The sequence below is a fragment of the Asparagus officinalis genome, chromosome 1 (genome assembly GCF_001876935.1).
Source record: "Asparagus officinalis chromosome 1, Aspof.V1, whole genome shotgun sequence".
Lineage (NCBI taxonomy): Eukaryota > Viridiplantae > Streptophyta > Magnoliopsida > Asparagales > Asparagaceae > Asparagus > Asparagus officinalis.
In genome coordinates, this window is record NC_033794.1 from 129,414,514 (window position 1) to 129,423,447 (window position 8,934).

Below are 8,934 nucleotides of genomic sequence, written 5' to 3' on the forward strand. Positions count from 1 at the left end.
GCTATTTATTTCCCGTAAGGAAATGGCGAAAGTCTATGTATTCAAAACATCATAGCACAAAGTCTTAGGAAGAATTAACTCTTCTTAGCGCACGTTCACATGTGAAACGGGTTTTAATAATTCAACATGCTGCCCGATTCAAAACGTAACGGTAAAGGCACATCAAACCCGTTGAAGGCTGGGGTTTGCCAAAAATCCTAAAGGTCTAATGTCGTAACCACATCGACGCGGTTTAGTCTTTCGCCCGAATTGAAAAAAACACCAGAGTCTTAAATCGTGGAATTTACCCGAAGCCTAAGAAGCGGTAAGTCAACACCAACACGCGTGCCGTTTAGTCTACCTCATACTCGCAGAAAGACGAAGCTATCGATTCAAAGTCATGCACCAAGTCTAACGTGAATTAATTCTCTTAGCGCACGTTATGTGCGCGAACGATCCAAAATAATCCGACACTAGGCCGACTATAAACGGTAGTCGGTAAAGGGCTCATCAAACCCGTTGAAGGCTGGGGGTTTTTGCCAAAAACCCCACAGTGTATTATGGGTTGATTTATTCATACGGCAGTAAGACATCATAATATAAAGGAGACATAATGAATGAAAAGGAATATTTCTTTAATAAATTGAGTTGCAGGCTACAAGATTACAATCAATTACATGAAGTTTGCTGACTACAAGGCTTGTTGCTTCAAGTTTAGTCAAGTCCTCTGTTATAAGTTCGCTCAAGCTCACACCTGCAACTGCAACCTGAAGGCATTCCTCGGTGGAGGATAATGCTTTTCGCAGCCTCTTTGTTGCGTATCTTGGCTAAACTCTGTTTCGAGAGCTCCAATTTTCCGGATAGCACAAACTCGTGAACGACTCCAAGTCACCTTCCACCCAGATAGCCAAGGCCTCCATTTGTCATCCACCCGACTTTGTTGCGTTTGAATCTCAAGCTCAGCCGAAAGCCCGAGTGGTCGTGATGCTTTGACGACGGATTCCATCCAAATGCGTAGTGTACGTCGGAGCTACCAGCAGTCTTCAACTCTTGTAACCGTCGAATAATCGCGCTCCAGCCGGGTCCAAAGCGATCGACATAGCTAATCTGCCAATAAGATCAACAGCTCATCAGATCAAGAATCGAGATACATAAACGAAGACTAAAAGGGAAATTGCGAATCTTTAATTTGAAATTCTATAAAAAGAATTTTCCAATTAAGGGAATAATTAAACCTATACGACATTTCGCGGTTCAATTAAGTGTCACAGAATTCAAATATAATGGTCTTGATCATGTCAACATGGTGATTCACTAAGCTCAATCATATACAAGAATAGCTCGAATTCAACAGCAATACGAGTTCCAGTTTACATATGAATCCGATAGTAACAAGAGCTCAATTATATAACAAATTCAATAGTTACATTATGTGACAGAGTTCAACCATATGCAAAAGTTCATCACATGTACAATTTCAAGGCGTATATATTCAACCACATACAAGTTTGGATTCAGTCACATACTGAGTTCAATCGTTGTACAAGCTTCGAAGCATATGTGAGTTCAATTCACATAAAACAACTCAGCACATACAAAGCTTCAGTCATGTCTACAAACTGAGTTAGTAAACTCTCTGGTAGTGTTGAGCTAAACAAGGGATGAAATTTCGTGTTGGTTCAGTCGATTATACAAATGGATGCTTCCAAACTGACCTCTATAACGATACAGAATGAACAATCACCAGTTGCTTGATGACAAGCAAAATTCGAAGAATCTTTTGCCCCAAGGAGATTGCTTAATTGGCAATAATGAGTATGTTCGAGCAGGAAATGGTATCAGCACTAGTTAGGCAGAGGAAGAATGCCAGTTGTTCATATTCATATTTCTTACAAGGACTCTGCACAAATATAAGCTGTTCTTATCAACATGTGTATGTAAATCCCAAAGCTTCTGTTTGTGATGGGTTCCTCAGAGGATATTGTGCTGATGACGATGAGTGCCGCAAGAAGCACGGTTATGTGTGCCCCCTCTTTGAAGCTACAGGAATCCGTCCACAAGGATCTAAATGCAAACTTCATCATCCTAAGAGCAGAAAGAAGTCCAAAAAGAGGAAACACTCTGAAATTCAAAACAGTAGCAGGAGGAGATACTTCAGCTCGAAGATTGTCAAGTTTAGTAAACTCCCGCACGAGTCAAGCAAAGTCTTGACTCCGCTCAAATCCAAGCCCAAGAACGACACTCAGGTTCAACAAGAACTCAGTCGATCAACCATCAACCCCCAAAAATTTTCGACCATATACAAGTCCAAGAAAGAAAAATTCAGCCATCACAAGTTCAACCAAATCTCAAATTTCCCCAAATTTGAAGAACTAGGGTTACCATCATTGAGTCAAAGCTTGAAGAATTAGCTAAAATCAAAGCCATGAGAAGAAAACTTACCCAAGTTCTTGGAGTTTGAAGAGGAAGAAAATCGTGGCTGAAACCCTAGGTTTAGATTTCCCCTCTTTGCTCGAATCCGAGTTGGAAGAAGAATAGGGAGTTGAGGATTTAAAAGGGGGGAAGACTTTGATCTTGTCAAAAGTTCCTGAGGAAGAACTCTTGAATGGGTGGAGCTTGGGAAGGAGAAGAAGCCAAAAATTTGAGAAGGGGGAGGAGCTGGGACCGATGAAGAAGGAAGAAGAACAAAAGAGAGAATCGGATTTCTTTTTAGCCCTCTCCGACCCGCGTTCCGCGGGTCAGATTTGTGTCCGACCCGCGTGCTCGCGGGTCGGATTAATCCGACCCGCGATCACGCGGGTCGGATTCATCTGACCCGCGTGAACGCGGGTCAGACCCAGTTCAAGGCCCGTTTTTGCTGTATTTTCGTCCGTTTTCGTCCGTTTTTGAAATTTTCGAAGGTTAACCTCATCTCCCGGACAATTTCACGACATTTTTGATCATATTTGGAATGTTCAGAGTTCGACCTCATTTCCCGGATAATTGAGCGGCATTTCCAGTCAGATTTAGAACGTTCAGAGTTCAATTTCATCTCCCAAATAATTTCGAGATATTTTCGTCTGTTTTCAGAATACTCGAGACCCAATTTTATATTTTGGGTGATTTCGTGATTTTTTCGCACTATTTTCGAATATTTGAAATCGCGAACTCCAACGGTACATGAGTCTAAAACTGTTTCGCTCCCATTTTTGACCAGGAAGTTCCTAGAGAATATTACGGATAATAATTCTTAAGGATAACTGGCAAACTCCAACGGGTACATGAGTCTAAACTGTTCCCCATTTTGACAGGAAGTTCCTAGAGAATATTACAGATAATAATTCTTAAGGATAACCTGGTAACTCCGCGGGTACCGAGGTTAAACTGATTCCCGAAACTCCGAGGAGTACACGAGTATAACTGGTTCTCCTCAGGTTAACGGCGAAACCAGGCAACGCGTCAACGCGTAGGCCCTGAGGTCAACGCCGGTCAACGCGTTGCGATGAAAGGTCAACGGCGATCGATTCGAAACCCTAAGGTCAACGCCTAGTCAACGCGTAGCCCTAGGTCAACGCCTGTCAACGCGTTGCAATTGATCCAAAAGTCAACTCAATGACATATCAACAAAAATCACTCACGATCAGTTCCGTTCAAGCTCAAGAAGCGGTCCAGACGAATAAACGCAGTACGAGAAAATCTCTAGCTATTCGACAAAATAACAGAATACTGCATAAAATATGAGAACTCAGAATCGCAAACCATCCTGTAGCGTACTTCTAACACCGCACTGCAAGGTGTGGGGACCCATCAATATGCTCCAAATGTGTTTCAGGACTCCTCTACTAGAAAGGAATGCAGCGCTGAAACACCTTTGGCAGGGGTATCTGCTAGCCGCGTACTAAAATTGTCTACGAGAAGCCCGCCACGAAGACCTCGAAGCAATGAACAATGTTTATTATTCTTGCATTAGCTCGGCCGACGTCAAGAGAAGAGTCGTCAAATCAACGCCTAAGCGACCACAGTACAATCACACTCCCGCGTGCGTGCCCAAGGTCAACGCACGCACCGCTCCCAATCAAACGCTCGTAGCGCCTGTCAGTCAAAACACATTGCACGTCAAACCAACTCCCATCCCGTACGCGCGACGACGTCAACGCACTACGCGCCCACGGTCAACCCAACTCATGCGCCGCCCTGCCGTCGACGCAGTGCACGTCAAACTCACCTCCACCCCTCGTCGCGCGCCCAGCTGCAACTCGCTCCGCGCACGTCAATTCAGCCCGGCGCCGCATCGATCAGCCCACGCGCCATATACTCTACATCACCACCGCCGCAAGCTTCGCACCCGCCATCCGAGGTCATCGCCGACGAAGCATACAAATCAACAAACCTGCGCCCGATGGGCGCAGGAACAGAACAAACTAGACCTGCCAGCTGACGTAACGCCGCCCGGGACGGAACAAACCGCAACCCGCAGCCGAGCGCCGCGCGACCGCGCCACTCAACCCGACGCCGGCGCAAAAGCGCGGGTCGGATTGGTACCGACCCGCCGCCCAAGCCGCCGGGTCCGGCAGTTCGTCCGACCCGCGCACAAGTGCGGTCGGACTGATCCGCACACCCCGCCCGCAACTGGTGCGGGCTCGCGATTGTCCGACCCGCGCAAAGCGCAGCGTTCGGACTGCATCCGACCCGCCGCAAGTGCGGGCTCGGATGCTCCGACGCCGCCCGCCAAGCCAGCGCGGTCGTGCACTGATCCGCGCCACGCCGCCCGCCCAAGCCCGCGCGTCAGAAAACCCAGTCTGCCGCCCGGGCTGTTTTATGACCTCCGGATGTGTATTTCGACAGCCCGTTTTAACGCGGTTTTCTCGAGATCTTTCAGTTCCAGCAGGCTTCTCTAAAAACTGGGCTCTTGAGCATCATCCCCAAACTGTCGGCTTACGCGGGCCTCGTTGTCAAACTGAAGATAGAAGCAACATCACTCTGTTCTCATCCAAATAACACGCCCCTTCTAAAGCCCGTATAAATTAACAAGACCTAGAGGCCTCTTTCAACAGGGCCCATTGAATTATTACAAACGAAGGAGGCTGCCGTGCGCGGGATTGTGCGAGTCAAAGCCGAGCCACGGCAAATTTGTCAGCGAGCGACCGCTTGAAACAGCTCGCTCTGGCGAGCGTCCTTCGGGCATAAAGAGACGAGTTCGCCCAGGAGATCCGACGCCCCCACTCCCGACTTCGTCCCTTAGCATTAGGCTTGGCCTGCTTATCTCGAGAAGGAGCCCATGCATTTTCGCACTTGCCGATCCGATTCAGCTGCCTTTCAACATCAAATACCTTCCTCGGCGCAACGGCAGCAAGCTCTGCCGAATTTTCCATCAACCGGCCATCCAGATCTAGGCGCAGTCCACAGGATAAAACCCCGCCACACGGCAAAGCCATCCCACGCCAAGCGCAGCAAGACGCATAAACGATCTCTGCCGATATTTGTTTTGATGAGGAGTTGTAAACTTTTGGTTCAGTTGCTAGTAAAGAGTCTTATAAAAGACAACTCTTTTTTTGCTTGTCCAGTTTTCATTGTAACGATTGAAGTTGTAATGAATACCGCAATGAATACATCAATTTTCGACGCAAACAAAGGAATCCTACTTTAGTTTAGAATCCTTGACGATTGCACATAATAGTTGGTACAAAGAAAGGTAGAATCACATTAAGTATAATCTAATTAAAATGTTTGGTAAATTTATCGGGCTATAATTCATTTTCAATAGTAGTATTGAATTTTGTGAAAATGTAAGCAGCATAATTGTCATTTGCTTGCTCAAATTTCATCGCTTATAATCCACCAAATGTAAGCTTGGATATCCTAGATTGTAATCCACCAATAATAAGTTAGGGTGTCCTAGCTTATTTTTTGCAAACGTCTGATCAAAGTGGCTTATAAACCGTAAAATTGGATTATAAGCTACTTTGACCATTTGTCAAGCATGCTCTAAGTTCATTTAAAAAATACGTAGTTTATATGCATGTATGATGTATTTATGTATGCATGCATGATATGAAACACCGAACAATGATATCATCCACACTCACTCGTGTACACAATCATTTTCTAATTTCTCTTAAGTCATGTTCTAGTGTTAATTCTATTTTGAAAACTGTAGAATATGGGTGGGTGGTTTGGGGGGGTGGGGTGGGGTGGGGTGGGGAGTGGGGTGGGGATTGTCGGATTGATCCGCAGCTCTATCATCTCATTCATGATGTAGCGAATCCAAAAGATTTAAAATGAAGGCTTTATGATCTGCTGCTGTTGCATTTCTTGTTATCCCAATTTGCAACCAACATATATATATATTCATACTTTTATTATTGTAAAGCTTCATATTTTCATCTAGGAGTTTAGATAAATGGAGATGTTACTTGAGCTAATTAAGTATCACTTCCTTGAAGGTCCAAAACAAAGATTGAACCAACTAATTAAACAACCACTTTAAGATCGAGCAACTAAACAACCACTTTAAAGAGCAACTAAACATCTCAACTTGTTGCTAATTTTATTGTATGGTAATCTATTAATATATGGGGCATTGAGGTTGACTACTCAAGAGTCACAAAAAAAAAAAAAAATTGCAAACAAGAGAGATCTCTCTTATGCAACAAGCAAGATGAAAGATGGTATGTTGTTTTCAATGAAATAGGGCTTTGTCTCACTCTCTCCATCCCCATTTTTCAAAAAGAGTGGCTATCATTGTTAGGATAAGGGAGTGATGTAGACTTAATTAACTTAATTAACGCATGCAAATATATGCATGTGGATTTATATAGAAAACGAGAGAGAAGTTCTAGTTTACCAAACAATCATTAACCATAGAGTTAGGAGAAGGTGTGATCCACGTGTAGATAGGAGAGGTGGGTGAACCGGCTCTTACTCAATGAGGTAGTAGACGATCCCATCCTTTTGAAATGTGCTAATAATTAGAGAGAGGATCTTAGGAAAATTAAAAAATATGATAAATCAATCAACATCATTGCTTTTAGCGGAGAGTTTGGTTTAGGTCATGAAGAATGTCCTCACCTAGCTACGTATCAACAAATTTGGCTGGTTAAGTTTCTCTTAGTCCAAATCTTTATAGTGGTTGTCCTAATCAAATAAATATCTTTGCCTCAATTTAATAAGATAAAGCAAATAACGTATATTTTCAATTGTTGTTAAAATAAAACAACAATAGTGTTTTATCCCGTGCTAAACATGACCTTAAGACCCCGTTTGGTACGCGGGAATGAGGTGGAATGAAATGTCATTCTCACTTTTCATTCCCTCATACCAAACATAACTTGTTTTTAGATGTTGGAATGACCATTCCCATAGAATGGACATTCCCACTTTTTGTGGGAATGAGCATTCCAAGTGAGAAGATAGGGAATGATCATTTCCATTCAATGAGAGAATCAAATTAATTAGGTTTTTTTAATTATAACCCTATTAATAATAAGAATCAATTTAAAAACCATGGCTTTTGACTACGTATTCTCATTTTCTCTCAATTACTAATTATATTCGAACAATAGGATTTTTTTGAGGGGTAGGGATTAAAACTAGTGGTACATATTTCAGTAGCATATTAAAACTAGCGGTACATATTTCATTAGCCTATTATACACAATTGCTCAACATAGGAGCAACACAATTTAATATAAAAACAGATATAACTGAAACTATATATTATTTGCCGATTAAAATTCTTTCATGTCAATATTTTTTTTTTGGTCAATCAAATTTTTTTGTTTATTCACCAATGTTTAAAGTCTGTTATTTTCACCAGCAAATTATATTCTTTTTAAACTTTTGCTACTGTTTTTCCACCATAGAGAACTATATATACCCATTGCGTACATGTTTGATTGTGGTTCATGCATAACAATAAATCTAACTTTTGATTTAAAAATATTTGACCCAATATTTATGAAAAGAGGAAACTCTCGCTGAGAAATTGGCCAAAATATTAAAATTATCAAAACCATATCATGTCTAGACTATATATAGAGGTATAAGGGCGTTATTATAGCACATACCTAGATTAATATAACATATGCAGAAATAGTGAGAATTGTTTAAAAAATATAAACGAAACATACACCTGATCGATAACATGTGCATAAGTATAACACATACCTAGATTAATATAACATATGCATAAATAAATTTTTTTAGTTATTGTCATTAATGTTTATTTTTATCTTATTAAAAATCTATGTTGTTATAAGGTCATTATTAGATTTTTTTTTGTTTATCTTATTAAAAATCTATGTTTGTGAACTAGTGATACCAAACATGGGAATGAGAATTAGATTTTTATTTTAGCTTCATTCTACAAACGCTCCCAAACAAGAGAATGAGAATGATCATTCCATTCTATACATTCCATTCCATTCCTTCTTTCATTCCATTTTTACTTGACTTCATTCCCACGTACCAAAGGAGGCGTAACTTTCTGTTGCAACCTTCAGATTGAAAGAAGACTATTGAAAATGTGAACGCGTGGGACAGCCTGGCAAATTGCAGGCACGTGAATGGGTAAGAGGAAAATCAACCAGCGGGTAAAAGCCAAGTGAACGGGTACAAGCCAAGGTCCAGCGGGTAAAGTCAAGGCCCAAGTCTCTTCCTATTAATATCTATTGGTCCCTAGGGTTTTCTAGAGTGGGGAACAAAACGTCAAGGGGTACAGCGGCTTGGTGTAAAGCTGTGCAAGGGAACAGCGGCTTAAGGGAAAAGACTGCAGAAAGTTTTTTTTTTAAGCCGGCTGTTAAGGTGAAAAACAGAGGGTTTTTTAGAGAAGAAAAAGGAGAGTTTTTTTTTTCAGATTTAAAAGAGAGATTCTACAAAAGAGAGGTTAATTTCTTTTGGGTAAAAATCATTGTGAACGCGTGGGACAGCCTGGCAAATTGCAGGCACGTGAATGGGTAAGAGGAAAATCAACCAGCG